The sequence below is a fragment of the Ranitomeya imitator genome, chromosome 2 (genome assembly GCF_032444005.1).
Source record: "Ranitomeya imitator isolate aRanImi1 chromosome 2, aRanImi1.pri, whole genome shotgun sequence".
In the NCBI taxonomy this organism is placed as follows: Eukaryota; Metazoa; Chordata; class Amphibia; order Anura; family Dendrobatidae; genus Ranitomeya; species Ranitomeya imitator.
In genome coordinates, this window is record NC_091283.1 from 360,078,958 (window position 1) to 360,099,209 (window position 20,252).

Sequence of the window (20,252 nt, forward strand, 5' to 3'; positions counted from 1 at the left end):
TTTTTTTCTTCTCGCACCCATTGACTTGCATTGGCGAGTCTCGGCTGATATACGGGTGAAATCACTCGCGCGTATAATACGGCCGAGAAAAACAAACGATGATGGGAGTTGCCCCATAGATTAATACTGGTCCCAGTGTTATGCGTTTATTTTTTTTCTCGCATAGCACTTGTCCGTATTCCTCGCTAATGTAACTCCAGCCTTATTCATACTCACCAATGGGGGAGGCCGCACTAATAGTGCCTAGGGCAGCAGAAACTCTAAATACGGCCCTGATTCCCAGCAACCAACGATCTCCCAGCAGGGGCCTGATCGTTGGTCGCTGTCACTCATAACGATTTAATTAACAATATCGTTGCTACGTCACAAAAAGCAACGATATCGTTAACGAAATCGTTGTGTGAAGGTACCTTTACTCTGAACTTTGTCTGGCCTCTGTTCAGCAGTGTCTTTTTTTGGACATGCAGAACACGTTGGCCAACTGCCCTGTAATGAATGTTTAAAAAAACGTATAATGCTAGATCATAGACCATCTGTTACGTTATAGGGAATCTTCATCCGCTTTTACACAATAAAAACTATTTTATAGAAGGAAAAAACTGTTTTTGAATTGCTTTATTATATAAAGAGCTATTATATAAGAGCTATTACTTTTTTTTTTCTCCATTTTATTTTCCAGCACAATATGACGTTTTGAGCTATATAATTTTTATTCACATTCAACCTCTTCATCGTGTTTTATTTAAAGGGAAGGTGCCATAAAAAAAAAAATTTTTTCAGAAATTGTAAAAATGTAAAGAATTAATGATTACATTTTCTTAAAAAATATTATCATTTGTTTATAATTTAGTAAAATATGAAAAATAATTTGAAAAGTTTTGGAATTTCCACTTTTCAACACTAGGGGGAGCAGCTGCTGAAATTTCAGAAAAACCTAGTGTACAAATAGCTCACATTACAGCACTGCAGTAATTATGGGCGGAGTCTGCTGACCTGTGTGATGTCTCCTCCCCTTATGGGTGTTTGCTAAGGGATTAGAGAGGATGAGATTCAGGGACCCAGTGAGCAGCCATTTTGTTGGTGACTGCAGAGTATGGCTGCCGTCACACTATCAGTATTTGGTCAGTATTTTACCTCAGTATTTGTAAGCCAAAACCAGGAGTGGAACAAATAGAGGAAAAGTATAATAGAAACATATGCACCACTTCTGCATTTATCACCCACTCCTGGATTTGGCTTACAAATACTGAGGTAAAATACTGACCAAATACTGAGCGTGGACGGCAAACCTTAGGCTACTTTCACACTAGTGATTTTGGCTGTACGGTGCAATGCGTCATTCAGGAGAAAAAACGCATCCTGCAAAGTTGTCTGCAGGATGCGTTTTTCCCCATAGACTAACATTACCGACGCATGTAACGTTTGTGCGTCGAGTCCACCATTTTCGACCGCGTATGCACGGCCGAAACTCCGCCCCCTCATGCCCAGACCTTACAATGGGGCAACGGAAGCGTCGCAAGACTGCTTCCGCTGCCCACGTCGGGCATTTCTTTCACAGCATGCGTCAGTACGACGCACTGTGAAAGGCCCGTACCGACGCTAGTGTGAAAGCAGTCTTATACTGACAAGTAGACAGTCACCATGGCAGGCAGCAAGGATTCTGGGAGATATGTGGTGGAGGGAGCAGGGTGACAGCAGCACAGAGTATTTCAGGAGAGCAGTGTGCTGGTCTATAGGGGCCCCCTGTTTGGTGCGCGGAGCAGCCAGGGATTATACATAGAGCGCTGTCTTATACACACCTGGATGGACCGTCTGCTCCACAGAAATCCAGGAAACATTTCTGAGGATTGATGGCCTGTTCTGATCCAGACTTTGCATGCAGACCCCATTCCCCTCCTCAGATCCTGTCCTGGCGATGTGTGAAAGCAAGGCGACAGGCACAGTCGGGGTGACGCTGGGAAGGAAATGTAGCCATATAGTAACAATAAAAATGAGACCCCTCTCTTCAGCTGCCTCACCAGCCTTCCCCTGACTATTACCCCAGACCTGTGTGCAGGTGCTCAGCCAGAACCACCCTAGAATGGGTCCGCTTTCTGAATATAATACTGACATACAGATCACACATAATACCGCCATGTAGATCACACATAAAACCACCATATAATTCTCACATAATACTGCCACATAGATAGATCACACATAATCCCACAATACAGATCTCATATAATCCCGTCATATAGTTCTTATATTATTGCACCATACTGATCAAACATAATACAACCATACATATTACATATAATACTGTCATATAGATCACACATAATGCCATCATACAGGTCACACATAATAATTAGCGGCATCAAGTGTGGTCTATATGGCAGCATTATGTAAAAAATATACATTATATGGTGGCATCATGTTTGATCTATATGGCAGCAGTATGCAAAAAATATATATATGGCAACATTACGTTCCATCCATATTACAGTATTATGTAATAGATATATCTGGCGGCATTATGTATGACCTATATGGCAGTATTATGTAATAAATATATATGGCGGTATATTTATTATGTAAAGGCAGGAAAGTTGTGAGCTATGCCCTTCTGTGACCCCCACAATTATTTTTTTTTTTTTTTTTTTTGGGGGGGGGCAATTAGACCTTATGCTATGTCGCCCTATGATTTGTATGTACGCCCCTGGTGACGATCCTCACAGCTTGTCCTGAAAGACAGCAGGCTTGGGGTGTCGGTGAGATTGAGGTGGGTTTCAGGGAGCAGGAGATGGGTGTCAGGGGGCATGGGGTGGGTCAGTGAGCTTAGGGTGGGTGTCAGGGCTCAGTCTCAGTCTTTCCTCTTCTGCTCCCTGGATCACTAGTCTCAGACCACCTGCCCTCTGCTCTGCACTGTATAGTAGGACGATCAGGCAGGAGACCTGAGGAGCTGCAGGACTACAACACTTAGGAGCTCAGTCCTGGCATGCTGGGACTTGTAGTGACACAGCAGCTAGAGCTTGCTGAGTGTCATCACCCCCTGGGTCTGCTTCCTTGTGCCAACCATAGCCCAAATGTTAGAACACTATTACTGTGCCAACCATAGCCCACCTCTTTACACTGTGCAGACCTCCCACCTGATCCATAGGTGAAGCCCCCAGGCTGCTGCCTGCCTGCACACTGATCCCCCTGCACCATGCACAGCTGCAGGCAGGGAAGGGTTAACCATTACAGGCCAGCCTGGGTGCCGCCCCTTGTAACCAGGAGGGATCCCCTGCTGCAGAGAATCATGGGGCTTCAGACTCCAGGCTGCAATCTACAGGGACAGTCACTGTGTGGGGTGATGAAGTGTTGCCACAGATCAGTGCTGCACACATAACGCTCCATGTACAGGGAGACACACTACTGCTGCTGGGGGATTTCCTGCCCCTGGACTGAGGGAGGAAGCTTTCAGCAACACAGGGCAGGTCGGCAGTGATCGCAGCCTGTACTGTAATAAGTACAGGCTGTGATCACTGCTAATGCTGCAGATACTTACCCCAAACCCTCGCTCCCAGCAGCTTCTCCTCAACATCTTCTGTCCTCGCAGCCCACAGCAAACAAAATGGCCGCGATCTCCTCTCACAGCTCCTCTCACAGCTGTGACGTAGCAGCCCAGTGGGCGTGTCCAGGTCACAGCTGAGAGGCAGGAGAAGCGGCCTCAATGTAAGAGATGCGGTCGGGGTCCGACTGTTGGCTCCTATGTCCATGTGTGCCGTAAGTGAGGAGTGCAAGTGTCGTTCCCAGACACACACACCCCCACTAGTCAAAATGGCAGCCCCCAGTGGCACACACAAATGTCAATAAATAAAAAACTATTAAAGTAGTTAATTTAATTTTGTATTAAAAATAATTGATTGTATAATCAATAATTATTAATACAAAAATTAAAATCACGGCACCTTCCCTTTAACATTGTTGGCAGAATGACGCAAAGCAAAGCATAGATAGGTAGCAGGTAACAAACAGCCCAGAAATCCCTGTTTACTGTCTGTATCCTAGAGAATATAATACCAATGTCTATAGGGATTAGTCAACCAGTGGACAGGGAAGGGTTTGTAAGAAACTTTTCAATGGCTAGATAAAATGGAATAGTGCCTGAAGCCATGATTCCTGTGTAAGGGGGTAGATATTCACCACAGCACCATGCTGAGCTGCACCTATATATATATATATATATATATATATATATATATATATATATATATATATATATATATATATATATATATATATATATATATATATATATATATATATATACATATATATATATACATATATATATATATATATATATATATGTCAGTAGACACATATATGTATATATATTATTACTTCATACAGCGCTAGATAGCTTTAAAGCCGGTAATTCAATTGCCGGCTTTTGCTATCTCCTTCCTAAAACCTGACCTGATATGAGACATGGTTTACATACAGTAAACCATGTCATACCACCATTTTTTTTGCATATTCCACACTACTGATGTTAGTAGTGTGTATATGCAAAATTTGGCCGTTTGAATTGAATTTAAAGCTATCTAGCGCTGTATGAAATAATAATAATAATATATATACATGTGTGTTTCAATAACATATATATATATATATATATACACACACCTATTCTATGTGTACACATTTATTCTTGGTAACGAAAAAGGAAATCCAGCTCACCATAGTAGCAATCCCAAGAGGCTCGGAGCACGGAAACGCTGTGTCAAGGCGTAAGGAAACCAGAAAAAGAAAAAGAATTCCAGCTTTGCCACCTGAAACGCGTAGATAGTGTTTTTATCTATATTGTGCTGATGTTTTACCCTCTGCTTCTAACATGAAGTGAATAAAGTACCAAGTTTTTACTTTTCACTGCCTCGTCGAGCTGGAATTCTTTTTCTTTTTCTGGTACACATTTATTCTACCTATTCTACTGTAAGCTGTCAGTGTGATTTTACTGTACACCGCACTGAATTGCCGGCTTTTCTCTCTAACGCCGCTGCGTATTTCTCGCAAGTCACACTGCTGGTCCGTGTGTAATCCGTATTTTTGGGGCTTCCATAGACTTTCATTGGCGTTTTTTTTGCGCAATACGGTGACAAACGCAGCATACTGCGATTTTCTACGGCCGTAGAAAGCCATATAATACTGATCAGTAAAATACGGCAGATAGGAGCAGGGGCATAGAGAATAATTGGGACGTTTGTTAGGCGTGTTTTACGGACGTATTTTATGCGCTCATACGTCCGTAAAACTCGCTAGTGTGATGCCGGCCTAATACTAATATGGATGGAGGACTTTATAACTAGCTATCAAGCTCATATCCTGTATACAGATTCTTTTGTGTACCTCTGTACTAACATACATAGGGATACTCTATTACATCTCCTGTGTTTAGACTCTTAATTCATGAGTCAAAGGCTACTTTCACACATCTGTCGGTACGGGCCCTTCGCAATGCGTCAGGCCGACGTACCGACAGACGCTGTGAAATAACTGCAATACGTGGGCAGCGGATGCAGTTTTACAACGCATCCGCTGCCCGTTCTGCAGACCGGGGAGGAGGGGGTGGAGTTTCGGCCGCACATGCGCGCTCGAAAATGGCGGACGCGACGCACAAAAAAAACATTACGGGGAACTTTTTTTGTGCCGACGGTCCGCCAAAACACGACGCATCCGTCGAACGACAGATGCGACGCGTGGCAATCCGTCGCAATGCGTCGCAAATAACATAGTAACATAGTTAGTAAGGCCGAAAAAAGACATTTGTCCCTCCAGTTCAGCCTATATTCCATCATAATAAATCCCCAGATATAGATTGTACTCTCTCTAGTTCCATTATATCCTTCCTGAGCACCGGTGCCCAAAACTGGACACAGTACTCCATGTGCGGTCTAACTAGGGATTTGTACAGAGGCAGTATAATGCTCTCATCATGTGTATCCAGACCTCTTTTAATGCACCCCATGATCCTGTTTGCCTTGGCAGCTGCTGCCTGGTACTGGCTGCTCCAGGTAAGTTTATCATTAACTAGGATCCCCAAGTCCTTCTCCCTGTCAGATTTACCCAGTGGTTTCCCGTTCAGTGTGTAATGGTGATATTGATTCCTTCTTCCCATGTGTATAACCTTACATTTATCATTGTTAAACCTCATCTGCCACGTTTCAGCCCAAGTTTCCAACTTATCCAGATCCATCTGTAGCAGAATACTATCTTCTCTTGTATTAACTATGCTTTACATAGTTTTGTATCATCTGCAAATATCGATATTTTACTGTGTAAACCTTCTACCAGATCATTAATGAATATGTTGAAGAGAACAGGTCCCAATACCGACCCCTGTGGTACCCCACTGGTCACAGCGACCCAGTTAGAGACTATACCATTTATAACCACCCTCTGCTTTCTATCACTAAGCCAGTTACTAACCCATTTACACACATTTTCCTCCAAACCAAGCATTCTCATTTTGTGTACCAACCTCTTGTGCGGCACGGTATCAAACGCTTTGGAAAAATCGAGATATACCACGTCCAATGACTCACCGTGGTCCAGCCTATAGCTCACCTCTTCATAAAAACTGATTAGATTGGTTTGACAGGAGCGATTTCTCATAAACCCATGCTGATATGGAGTTAAACAGTTATTCTCATTGAGATAATCCAGAATAACATCCCTCAGAAACCCTTCAAATATTTTACCAACAATAGAGGTTAGACTTACTGGCCTATAATTTCCAGGTTCACTTTTAGAGCCCTTTTTGAATATTGGCACCACATTTGCTATGCGCCAGTCCTGCGGAACAGACCCCGTCGCTATAGAGTCCCTAAAAATAAGAAATAATGGTTTATCTATTGCATTACTTAGTTCTCTTAGTACTCGTGGGTGTATGCCATCCGGACCCGGAGATTTATCTATTTTAATCTTATTTAGCCGGTTTCGCACCTCTTCTTGGGTTAGATTGGTGACGCTTAATATACGGTTTTCATTGTTTCTTGGGATTTCACCTAGCATTTCATTTTCCACCGTGAATACCGTGGAGAAGAAGGTGTTTAATATGTTAGCTTTTTCCTCGTCATCTACAACCATTCTTTCCTCACTATTTTTTAAGGGGCCTACATTTTCAGTTTTTATTCTTTTACTATTGATATAGTTGACGAACAGTTTGGGATTAGTTTTACTCTCCTTAGCAATGTGCTTCTCTGTTTCCTTTTTGGCAGCTTTAATTAGTTTTTTAGATAAAGTATTTTTCTCCCTATAGTTTTTTAGAGCTTCAATGGTGCCATCCTGCTTTAGTAGTGCAAATGCTTTCTTTTTACTGTTAATTGCTTGTCTTACTTCTTTGTTTAGCCACATTGGGTTTTTCCTATTTCTAGTCCTTTTATTCCCACAAGGTATAAACCGCTTACAGTGCCTATTTAGGATGTTCTTAAACATTTTCCATTTATTATCTGTATTCTTATTTCTGAGGATATTGTCCCAGTCTACCAGATTAAGGGCATCTCTAAGCTGGTCAAACTTTGCCTTCCTAAAGTTCAGTGTTTTTGTGACTCCCTGACAAGTCCCCGTAGTGAAAGACAGGTGAAACTGTACAATATTGTGGTCGCTATTTCCTAGATGCCCGACCACCTGCAGATTTGTTATTCTGTCAGGTCTATTAGATAGTATTAGGTCTAAAAGTGCTGCTCCTCTGGTTGGATTCTGCACCAATTGTGAAAGATAATTTTTCTTGGTTATTAGCAGAAACCTGTTGCCTTTATGGGTTTCACAGGTTTCTGTTTCCCAGTTAATATCCGGGTAGTTAAAGTCCCCCATAACCAGGACCTCATTATGGGTTGCAGCTTCATCTATCTGCTTTAGAAGTAGACTTTCCATGGTTTCTGTTATATTTGGGGGTTTGTAACAGACCCCAATGAGAATTTTGTTACCATTTTTCCCTCTATGAATTTCAACCCATATGGACTCGACATCCTCATTCCCTTCGCTAATATCCTCCCTTAAAGTGGACTTTAGACAAGACTTTACATAGAGACAAACCCCTCCTCCTCTCCGATTTTTACGATCCTTTCTAAACAGACTGTAACCCTGTAGGTTAACTGCCCAGTCATAGCTTTCATCTAACCATGTCTCGGTTATTCCCACTATGTCAAAGTTACCTGTAGATATTTGCAAGTCTATGGAGAAAAAACGCATCCTGCGGGCAACTTTGCGGGCTTTTTTTTCACCAAAACGACACATTGCGACGTACGCCAGAAGACGCAAGTGTGAAAGTAGCCTTAAAGGGCAGATTTCTCCATGTAGCCCAGCTGCTTTTGTCTCTGTATGTCTCTTTTCAAGTCTCACACATTTTTTTATACTATTTGTAAGTTTTATTATATTAATAAAGTATTTTACTCTACAAATCCGCTTTTCTGCCCCATCTGATCTTTTTAATAATCTCCATGGTTTACGCTATATGAGAGCATATATATATATATATGCTCTACATTACCTATTTTGTTGAGATTATTCTAATAGGTTGTATGTTTTAACACTTTGTTAATGTTTAAGAAGTTGCACCTGCTATACTGGAGGCTGTATAGGGTTTCTTATTCTCTGGAAACTAGCATGCAGTGGATGTTGGAGAGAAAATTGCCAATATACCATTTTAGTACCCAATAAGTGGTGCCCAGCTTGTGCTTCTAGAGACACACACTGTAAATGTTTAAGTGAGTTCTTGTCTACATTGCTAAACATGTGGACGATAACGGGCTTTGGGCAAACTGCAGGACATTTGGCTTTGAACGTACAGATTTTGCTGAATTGGTTCATTGAAGCCATGTTGCTTTTCAAGAGCTCTCCATCTACTAATAAAGTGGAAACCCTCTATTTTTCTGTTGACAGATGATGGATGTAAGTGGAGACTTATTTTTTCTGGTGGATTACAAGTTTTTCTTGATATTGTATGCTACATCATACTTTATGGAGGCTTATTGCAATATTTGGGAGGCAGAATGAATAGAGACAAAAAGAGAAATGATACAGCTGGAGGTGGAGGCAGTTCAGACTTTGTGAGACTTTATTAGACAACTAAAGCGATAAAAAGTTCTTCAACAAGAAAAATCTTTACATAGCAAACACCTGGCACACCAGTGAGGAGGATCAACGCGTTTCAACTATAAAGTCTTACTCATGATCTACCTAATAGTGCAATAAGAGCATATATATATATAGTGTGCACAAGGCATTGATTGGACAAACAATTAAAAATGCAAAAAAAAAAAAAAAAGGGAAAGTAAAAGGGGAATCACCAGTTAAAGTAATCATAAAAATAAAAATAACAGATTGATATAAGAAATACCCTTGAGAGACATTGCTAGAACATACTTGAACATTAATTAATATTGCTTTATTAAATCATGTCTAGCATTGAGGCCATAGGGAATGCGTGTGTCTAACATAAACATCCAATACGTTTCCCGATTAAAAAGTTTCTGCTGTAAATTCCCTCCTCTAGGAGGTTTGTAAACCTTTTCTATTCCACAGAATCTGAGACTAGTTAAGTTACCTTTGTGCACGTTGTAAAAGTGTCTGGACACAGCTGAGGCAGAGAGGGCTTTAGAATTCACTGCATCTGATAGATGCCGTCTCACTCGTACTTTAAGTGGACATGTGGTGCAGCCTATGTACTGAACTTTACATGTAATACATTCTACTAAATACACTACATTTTCGGTGTTACAATTAATGTAGTCATGTATATCAAATTGTTTATGGTTGTGAAAAGATGAGAATTTGTTAGTTTTATGCACATAGTTACATGTTTTACAACGAGTGGCTCCACATCTAAAAAACCCCTGTGGCGTTGAGCCATGTAGCTCTGTTAGTGTGCTGTAGAGAGCTGGAGAATAGGCTTGGAGATAGGATCGAGCCCAAGGTGGGAGCTCGTTTAGCAACGAATTTGATATCGCTCTGTTTTAAAATTCGTTTTAATTTGTCATCTTGTTTTAGCATGGGTAAATGATTCTTGACAATATCCACGATCTGCCTGTATTGTGAGCTATATGGGGTACTGAATACTACATTATTGTTGTTTTTCTGGGGATTATTATAAGTAGATTTATAATTTTTCGTTGTTAATAAATTTTTGTGATTTACTTTGGAGATTTTTCTAGGTGCTTTGTCCAGATTCCATTTAGGATACCCTCTATGAGAAAGACGCTCACAGGTTTTCTCTGTCTCTGCCAAAAAGACGTCATTATCAGAGCAATTCCTTCTTGTTCTGATAAGTTCACCATATGGAATGTTATTTATGACATGATTTGGATGGCAGGAATTGGCTCTAAGAATTGAATTACTTGAGGTAGGTTTTCTATAGGGAGTAATCTCAACAGTATGTTTTAGTGTATTACCTGAGAGATTCAAATCCAGAAAATTGGTGTGTGTTTTCTGAAAGGAATGGGTGAATTTTAAATTAAAATTATTATTATTGATATGATCAACAAATTTAGTCACTTCCTCCTGTGAACCCCTCCATACTAGGATCAGGTCATCTATATAGCGACCATACCATACAATATGTTTGCATATATCATTATCATCATTGTAGATATGGCTCTCTTCCCATTTCAACATAACAATATTCGCTAAAGAAGGCGAAAATTTAGCGCCCATACTCACTCCCGTTAGTTGTCTGAAAAACCTATTGTCAAAACAAAAATAATTGTGATTAAGTAAGAAGTCCACTGCAGATATAAGAAAACTTTTTGTATCATTATTGTAGGGAGAGTATGTATCCAGATAGTATGACAAACTCGACAATGCCACTGAATAGGGAATTGATGGATATAAGCCTACCACATCACATGTAAGCCATGCATATTCTTCCTTCCAGTAAAATTGATCAAAAACTGAAGTTACATATTTTGAATCACGTATAAAGCTAGGGGTATTTTGCACCAATGGTTGCAGGTAATGGTCCACCCAAGATCCCAATCTTTCCCCTATGGAACCAATACCTGCAACTATTGGTCTCATTGGGGGAGGAAACACATTTTTGTGTATTTTAGGGAATGAATGATAAATTGGTGTGACTGGATGATCGTTTTTTAAAAATTCTACTATTCTATCGTCAATAACATTCATATGTACACCTTCCTGTAATAGGTTGTGCAACAGTGAGTTAAATTCTTCGGTAGGGTTAGAACTAAGTTCAGAATACATCTCCTTATTTTCCAAGTCTTGTAAATTCAGTTTTTTATACAGCCCTGCGTCTAGTAACACAATAGTGCCTCCTTTATCTGTCTTATTATCAGATCCTGGTTATCATGCAGCTCTTTCAGCGCTTGTCTTTCCTTTTTTGTCAGATTAGAATAGTTAGTTTTGGAATCTAAAACACATTTATTCAGATCGACTAATTCCTTTTCAACTAGGTCCTGAAATTGATCCAAGACTACTGGTCTGGATTTCAATGGATAAAAAGATGGATTACTGACAGGAAAAGAATCATTAAGAGAGACAGAACCTAAAAAAGATTCTCTCTCCAACGCTTTTAAACTGAGAAGTGCTTTTTGTTCATAAAACATGCGTATATTATCAGTAGTGGAATAATCAAGATTCTCTATACGTACAGCATTTTCACTAGCAGCATCTGAAAGAAAATGGCATTTTACTGTCAGGTTACGTGCAAATTTATTCAAGTCAAGTAAGGTTTTAAATATATCAAAGTCAATAGTTGGAGAAAAGCTTAATCCCTTGCTGAGAATTGCTATCTGTTCTTTTTTTTTGCATTTTTAATTGTTTGTCCAATCAATGCCTTGTGCACACTATATATATATATATATGCTCTTATTGCACTATTAGGTAGATCATGAGTAAGACTTTATAGTTGAAACGCGTTGATCCTCCTCACTGGTGTGCCAGGTGTTTGCTATGTAAAGATTTTTCTTGTTGAAGAACTTTTTATCGCTTTAGTTGTCTAATAAAGTCTCACAAAGTCTGAACTGCCTCCACCTCCAGCTGGATCATTTCTCTTTTTGTCTTCATTTGCTGTGGGAGCTCACCCCGAACCGTGCTGGGCGTTGGCAGGTCTGGGGATTTCGTCTAAGACCGGTAAGCTAACTACATTCCTTTTTTCTTGCAGAATGAATAGAGGGTCAAACTTATTTTTCTACTGGTTCCTGCTCTGGGGGTCTACTCTTGTCTTGAGAACAGTTCTTGTCTTGGCATATAATTAGAATTTTCCTATATAATGTCAACATAAGTTTCAATGTATATTTTGAAAATATAATTCAGGATCTTTAATTTAAAAATAATGTTTAATCTTGACAGGTGACTGCACCGGAAGATCAGAGGGACAAGTGACCTCTTCTGTTTTTAAATCCGATGACCTTAATATCACACAAGATATAACTGACGTTTATGCCACCATTCCACAAATACCATCATCCTTTCACAGCAAGGATCTATCATTTGATAATTTAAATCAGGTCCTATATTCTGATTCATTTAACAAAAATGTAGAGCTTAGACAAAAAAGGGTTCACGCAGAGGAGGAGCCATATTTATGTTCACAATGTGGTAAATGTTTTATAAGTAAGTCAAAACTTGTTAAACATCAAATGACTCACACAGGTGAGAAGCCCTATTCATGTTTAGAATGTGGGAAATCTTTTGCATATAGATCAAAGCTTGTTACACATCAGAGAAATCACACAGGGGAGAAGCCATTTTCATGTTCAGAATGTGAGAAATGTTTTTTACATAAATCAAATCTTAGTAGACATCAGAGAAGTCACACAGGGAATAAACCATTTTCATGTTCAGAATGTGGGAAATTTTTTGCAGATAAATCAAATCTTGTTACACATCAGAGAAGTCACACAGGGAAGAAGCCGTTTTCATGTTCAGAATGTGGGAAATGTTTTGCACATAGATCAAAGCTTGTTGCACATCAGATAAGTCACACAGGGGAGAAGCCATTTTCATGTTCGGAATGTGAGAAAGGTTTTGCCAATAAATCACAGCTTTCTACACATCAGAGAACTCACACTGGGGAGAAGCCATTTTCATGTTCAGAATGCGAGAAATCTTTTTCGGATAAATCAAATTTTATTTACCATCAGACTACTCACACAGGAGAGAAGCCATTTTCATGTTCAGAATGTGAGAAATCTTTTGCCAGGAAATCGCATCTTTTTAGACATCAGAGAACTCACACTGGGGAGAAGCCATATTCATGTTCCGAATGTGAGAAACGTTTTGCATATAAATCACATCTTGTTATACATCAGATAAGTCACACAGGGAAGAAGCCATTTTCATGTTCAGAATGTGGGAATTCTTTTGCTTATAGATCAAAGCTTGTTACACATCAGAGAACTCACACAGGGGAGAAGCCATTTTCATGTACAGAATGTGAGAAATGTTTTGCCTATAAATCATATCTTTTTACACATCAGAGAACTCACAGATAAGAAGCCATATTCATGTTCAGAATGTGGGAAATGTGTAAAATTATGTGATTTATTTGTAAAACATCGGAGAACTTACAGGGGAGAATCCATTTTCAATGTGGGAAACCTTTTAAGCGGATTTCACATCTTATTAATCACCAGAGAAATCGCATAGGGGAGAAACCATTTTCATGTTCAGATTGTGAAAAATATTTGACCAACAAAAGTAGTCTCACTAAACATGAAATATCTCTCAAAGGGAGAAGTCCTTCTCATACCTAGGTGGGAAATATTTTTACTGAAAAAAATCGCATTTTGTTGACCACAGAGAAAAACACACATAGAGAAACCATGTATTTTTGACAAACTGCACAAGAAAACACAGCAGATAGTCAAAATATTGACAAATAAGTGAATGTGTAAAGGAAAACTGTTGGAGATGTGTATGTTGTGTGTATCAGAAGCCCCCTTTCCTTCAAAAGACACAATCATAGTGTGTTTGTCTTATACAAAGGTATGTCCATTCTGGGCGTATCAAAAGCAGATGGCTAATAGTTTTGCTAAGACAGTTATCAGGAAGGCGACAGCTGGTAAAACCAGTTCCATTCTGTCCTCTCAGCTGAAGTACATCATATAGCGGCATGTAATAGTTTGTGGAAAAATATTGTTATTGTGAAAAGCTAAGCAAATTGAAGATGAAATGACTAAAGTTAAAGATGACACATTTACATTGTATTTTAGGCAAAAAAAAAAAAAAAATATATATATATATATATATATATATATATATATATATATATATATATATATATATATATATATTTTGTTGTTGACATTTTAAGATTACAGAAAGGAAAATGGGCTGGTGCAAAAATTTGGGCACCCATGAAGATTTCTGTGCTCAGATAACTTTGACTAATGTTCCATACCTTAATTAGCCTGTTAGGGTTATGGCTTGTTTACAATCATCGTTAGGAAAAGTCAGGTGTTGCAAATTTCCCAGCTTTATAAAAACCAAGTCTCTTCTAACCTTGGGCTGAAAACCATCAGCCATGGATTCTTCTAAGCAGCTGCTCAGCGCTCTGAAAATGGTGGAGGTCCACAAAGCAGGAGAAGTCTATGAGAAGATGATAAAGCGTTTTCAAGTTCCCTTTCCTCAGTTTAAAATGTAATTCAGAAAGGTCAGTTAACCGGAACAGTGGAGGTCAAGATAAGGTCTGGAAAACCAAGCACAATTTCATTAAGAGCTGCTGGTAGGATTGCTAGAGAGGCAAATCAGAGCCCCCGATTGCAAAAGACCTTCAGAAAGATTTAGCAAACTCTGGAGTTATGGTACATTGTTCTACTGTTCAGAGACACTTGCACAAATAAGGCCTTCATTGATGATTCCTCAGAAGAAAACTTCTGTTGCATCCTCATTATAAAATTCAGTGTCAGCAGTATGCAAAAGAACATCTGAACAAGCCTGATGCATTTTGGACTTGTTAGTCCTGTGGACCGATGAGGTTAAAATAGAACTCTTTAGCCACAGTGATCAAAGGTATATGTGGAGAAAAAAGGGCATAGAATTTCAGGAAAAAAACATCTTGCCAACCATTAAGCATGGGGGTGGATCAATCATGCTTTGGGGTTGTGTTGCAGCCAATTGCCAGAGGATCATTTCTCTGGTACAGTGAAGAATGGATTCAATGAAATTTCAACAAATTCTTGATGCAAACATAACACTGTCTGTAAAACAGATGAAGTTGAAAAGATTATGGCTTCTACAAATGGATACTGATTATTATTATTATTATTATTATACATTTTTATAGCGCCATTTATTCCATGGCGCTTTACATGTGAATACGGGGCAAATATAGACAAATACATTAAACATGAGCAGATAACAAGGCACACGAGTACATAAGGAAGGAGGACCCTGCCCGCGAGGGCTCACAGTCTGCAGGGGGTGGGTGAGGATACACTAGGAGAGGGTAGGGCAGGTTGCGCGGCTGTTCAGTAGGTTGAGGATCACTGCAGGCTGTAGGCTTGTCGGAAGAGGTGGGTCTTCAGGTTCTTTTTGAAGGTTTCTATGTTAGGCGAGAGTCTGATGTGTTGGGGTAGAGAGTTCCAGATCTGATCCAGTTTACTGATCCTAAAAACACATCACAATCCACAATAGACTACCTCAAAAAGCGCAATCTTAAGGTTTTACAATGGCCATCAAAGTCCCCTGATCTGAACATCATTGAAAATCTGTGGCTAGACCTCAAAATAGCAGTGAATGCAAGATGACCCAGGAATCTCACAGAACCGGAAGAATTTTCCAAGGAAGAATAAATGAAAATCCCTCAATCATGAATTGAAAGACTCTTGGCTGGCTGCAAAAAAGTGTTTACAAGCTGTGATACTTTCAAAATGGGGGTGCCAGTAGGTACTAACTATGTAAGGTGCTCACAATTTTGCATTAGCCCACTTTTCCTTTTGTAAGTTTTAACCCTTTAACCCCCGTAGCTTTTTTCATTTTCATTTTTCGCTCCCCTTCTTTCCAGAGCCGTAACGTTTTTGTTTTGTGTTAATATGGCCATGTGAGGGCTTATTTTTTGCGGGACGAGTTGTACTTTTAAACGATACCATTGGTTTTACCATGTCATGTAACAGAGAACAGGAAAAAAAAATTCCAAGAGCTGTGAAATTGCAAAAAAAGTGCAATCCCACACTTGCTTTTTGTTTGGATTTTTTGCTAGGTTCACTAAATGCTAAAACTGACCTGCCATTATGATTCTCCAGGTGATTACGAGTTCATAGACACCAAACTTGTCTAGGTTCTCTTTTATCTAAGTGTTAAAAAAAAATCCAAAATTTGCTTTAAAAAAACTTGCGCAATTTCCCAGACTCGTACCATCCATTTTTCGTGATCTGGGATTGGGTGAGGGCTTATTTTTAGCGTGCCGAGCTGACGTTTTTAATGATACTACTTTTGTGCAGTTACTTTCTTTTGATCGCCCGTTACTGCATTTTAATGCAATGTTGCGGCGACCCAAAAAAGTAATTCTGTCGTTTTTGATTTTTTTTCTTGCTATGCTGTTTAGCGATCAGGTTAATCCTTTTTTTTTTATTGATAGATTGGACGATTCTAAACGCGGCGATACCAAATATGTGTATGTTTGATTTTTTTTTTTGATTTTTTTTTTATTTTGATTGGGGTGAAAGGGAGGTGATCTGAGCTTTTTTATATATATATATATATATATATATATATATATTTATTTTTTTTTAACCCCTTAGTGACACAGCCAATTTGGTACTTAATGACCGAGCCAATTTTTACAATTCTGACTACTGTCACTTTATGAGGTTATAACTCTGGAACGCTTTAACGGATCCTGCTGATTCTGAGATTTGCAATTTTCAGAATTTGTATTTTTATGCCCTTAAATCAGAGAGATGTGTCACAAAAAATAGTTAATAAATAATATTTCCCACATGTCTACTTTACATCAGCACATTTTTGGAAACAAAATTTTTTTTTTTGTTAGGGAGTTATAAGGGTTAAAAGTTGACCAGCAATTTCTCATTTTACAACACCATTATTTTTTAGAGACCACATCACATTTGAAGTCATTTTGAGGGGTCTATATGATAGAAAATAACCAAGTGTGACACCATTCTAAAAACTGCACCCCTCAAGGTTCTCAAAACCACATTCAAGACGTTTATTAACCCTTTACGTGCTTCACAGGAACTGAAACAATGTGGAAGGAAAAAATGAACATTTAACTTTTTTTGCAAACATTTTGCTTCAGAACCATTTTTTTTATTTTCACAAGTGTAAAAACAGAAATTTAGCCATAAATTTTGTTGTGCAATTTCTCCTGAATACGCCGATACCCCATATGTGGGGGTAAACCACTGTTTGGTTGCACCGCAGAGCTTGGAAGAGAAGGAGTGCCGTTTTACTTTTTCAATGTAGAATTGGCTGGAATTGAGATCGGACGCCATGTCGCGTTTGGAGAGTCCCTGATGTGCCTAAACAGTAGAAACCCCCCACAAGTGACCCCATTTTGGAAACTAGACCCGCTATGGAACTTATCTAGTTGTGTGGTGAGCACTTTAAACCCCCAAGTGCTTCACAGAAATTTATAAAGTAGAGCCGTGAAAATAAAAAATCCTTTTTTTCCCTCAAAAATGATTTTTTAGCCTGCAATTTTTTATTTTCTCAAGGGTAACAGGAGACATTGGACCACAAAATCTGTTGACCAGTTTGTCCTGAGTACGCTGATACCCCATATGTGAGGGAGGCACTGTTTGGGCACCCATCGGGGCTCGGAAGGGAAGGAGCGCCGCTTGGAATGCAGACTTTGATGGGATGGTCTGCGGGGGCATGTTGCATTTGCAGAGCCCCTGATGTGCCTAAACAGTAGAAACCCCCCACAAGTGACCCCATTTTGGAATCTAGACCCCCCCCAAGGAACTTATCTAGATGTGTGGTGAGAACTTTGAATGCCGAAGTGCTTCACAGAAGTTTATAATGCAGTGTCGTGAAAATAAAAAATATTTTTTCCACAAAAAAGATTTTTTAGCCCCCAAGTTTTTTCACAAGGGTAACAAGAGAAATTGGACCCCAAAAGTTGTCCAATTTGTCCTGAGTACACTGATACCCCATATGTGGGGGTAAACCACTGGGTGCACGGCAGAGCTCTGAAGGGAAGGAGCGCCGTTTTGGAATGCAGACTTTGATAGAATGGTCTGCGGACGTTAGATTGCATTTGCAGAGCCCCCGATGTACCTAAACAGTAGAAACCCCCCACAAGTGACTCCATTTTGGAAACTAGACCCCCCAAGGAACTTATCTAGATGTGTGGTGAGAACTTTGAATGCCCAAGTGCTTTACAGAAGTTTATAATGAAGAGTCGTGAAAATAACAAATATTTGTTTTTCCACAAAAAAGATTTTTTTAGCCCCCAAGTTTTTATTTTCACAAGGATAACAAGAGAAATCGGACCTCAAAGGTTGTTGTCCACTTTATCCTGAGTACGCTGATGCCCCATATGCGGGGGTAATCCACTGTTTGGGCGCACGGCAGAGCTCAGAAGGGAGGGAGCACCATTTGACTTTTTGAGCGCAAAATTGGCTAAACAGTGGAAACCCCCCAATTCTAACTCCAACCCTAACCCCAAAACAACCCTAATCCCAACCCTAACCATAACCCTAATCTGAACCCTAAATCCAACACACCCCTAATCCTAATCTCAACCCTAACCTCAAACCCAACCCTAATCCCAATACAACCCTAATACTAACCTTAACCCTAATCCCAAACGTAACCCTAATGCCAACCCTAACCCCAACTCTAACCCTAATGTTAGCCGCAACCCTAGCCTGAACTTTAGCCCCAACCCTAGCCCTAACTTTAGCCCTAACCCTAAATTTAGCCCCAACCCTAACCCTAAATTGAACCCCAACCCTAACTTTAACCCTACTTTGAGCCCCAACTCCTCTACCTGCCGGCCGGCAGATCATGGCGGACGCACTGCGCATGCGCCCGCCATTTTCTTACAAGATGAAGAAGCCAGCGGACAGGAGGGGACGCAGGAGGATCCAGGGACACCGGTAAGTATAAAAGGGTCCCCGAATTCCCCTATTTCTCTGTCCTCTGATGTGCGATCACATCAGAGGACAGAGAATTACACATCGTTTTTATTTTTTTTTGCGGTTGCGGGTAAACAGTTAATAACCGGCGATCACAAAACAGGGGTCGGTAAAAACCAACCCTGATCATGTTCTTTGGGGTCTCGGCTACCCCCGGCAGCCGAGACCCCAAAGATCTTCCGGGTGGCATGCGCACTGCGCATGCGCCTGCCATTTTTGGGCTGGAACAAGATGGCGGCGCCCATCGGGAGCCATGAGGAGCATCGGGGGAGACAGGTGAGTATCGGGGGGCGATAGGGGACCCTGTTGTGAATTCTGCTTTTGGGCTCCCTCCGGTGGCTGTAGGTGGTAATGTAGTTGTCCCTGGGCTGCAGTCCTGGTCAGGTGTATCTGCTGATTGCAATTCTGACTGGGGTATTTAGGTTTGCAGGATTCATTAGTCCTTGCCAGTTGTCAATGGTTTTTGGGAGGTGTTGGACCTCTGTCTGGTTTCTCCTGCTTAGCTGCCAATTCAGCAAAGATAAGTGTCTGGTTTTTTTTCTTTGGCACACATGCTGTGTGCTGGATTTTTGATTGTATTTCTGCTCTGTGTGTAGGATTCTTTGGAGTTGCAGATATACGTTCCACGTCTTTAGTTAGATGGAGGAATTTTTTGTATAATCTATTGTGGATATTTTTGGAAGGGTTTTAATACTGACCGCACAGTATTCTGTCCTATCCTTTCCTATTTTAGCTAGAGTGGCCTCTTTTGCTAAATCCTGTTTTCTGCCTGTGTGTGTCTTTCCTCTCCTACTCACAGTCAATATTTGTGGGGGGCTGCCTATCCTTTGGGGTTCTGCTCTGAGGCAAGGTAGTATTCCTATTTCCATCTATAGGGGTATTTAGTCCTCCAGCTGTGACGGTGTCTAGGGTTTGTTAGGAACACCCCACGGCTACTTCTAGTTGCGGTGTTAGATCAGGATTTGCGGTCAGTACAGTTACCACCTACTCCAGTGAAAGTTATTCATGCGGCTCCAAGGTCACCGGATCATAACAGTACAACTGGCCCATAATGAGTTAAATGCATCTTCAGCCTGCTTTATCTTCTCTTCCCTCTTTATCTCTGGGTGGCTGAGGAGACTTGTGCTAGCATGGATGTTCAGGAATTAGCTTCTGGTG

At 40.2% G+C, this 20,252-nt stretch overlaps 1 protein-coding gene and 1 long non-coding RNA gene across 2 annotated transcripts in view; one reads left to right on the forward strand and one right to left on the reverse strand.

Annotated features, from left to right (window-relative positions):
- Positions 1–3,619, reverse strand: part of LOC138663836 (uncharacterized) — a 269,115-nt gene extending 265,496 nt beyond the window's left edge. Inside the window, exons 1-2 of the long non-coding RNA XR_011318244.1 lie at positions 3,533–3,619; positions 1,800–1,954 (exon numbers count right to left, since the gene is read on the reverse strand). This is a non-coding gene — a long non-coding RNA (uncharacterized lncRNA). The remainder of the gene's footprint in view (positions 1–1,799; positions 1,955–3,532) is intronic.
- Positions 1–20,252, forward strand: part of LOC138663831 (zinc finger protein 271-like) — a 313,366-nt gene that overhangs the window by 236,426 nt on the left and 56,688 nt on the right. The window lies entirely within an intron of this gene.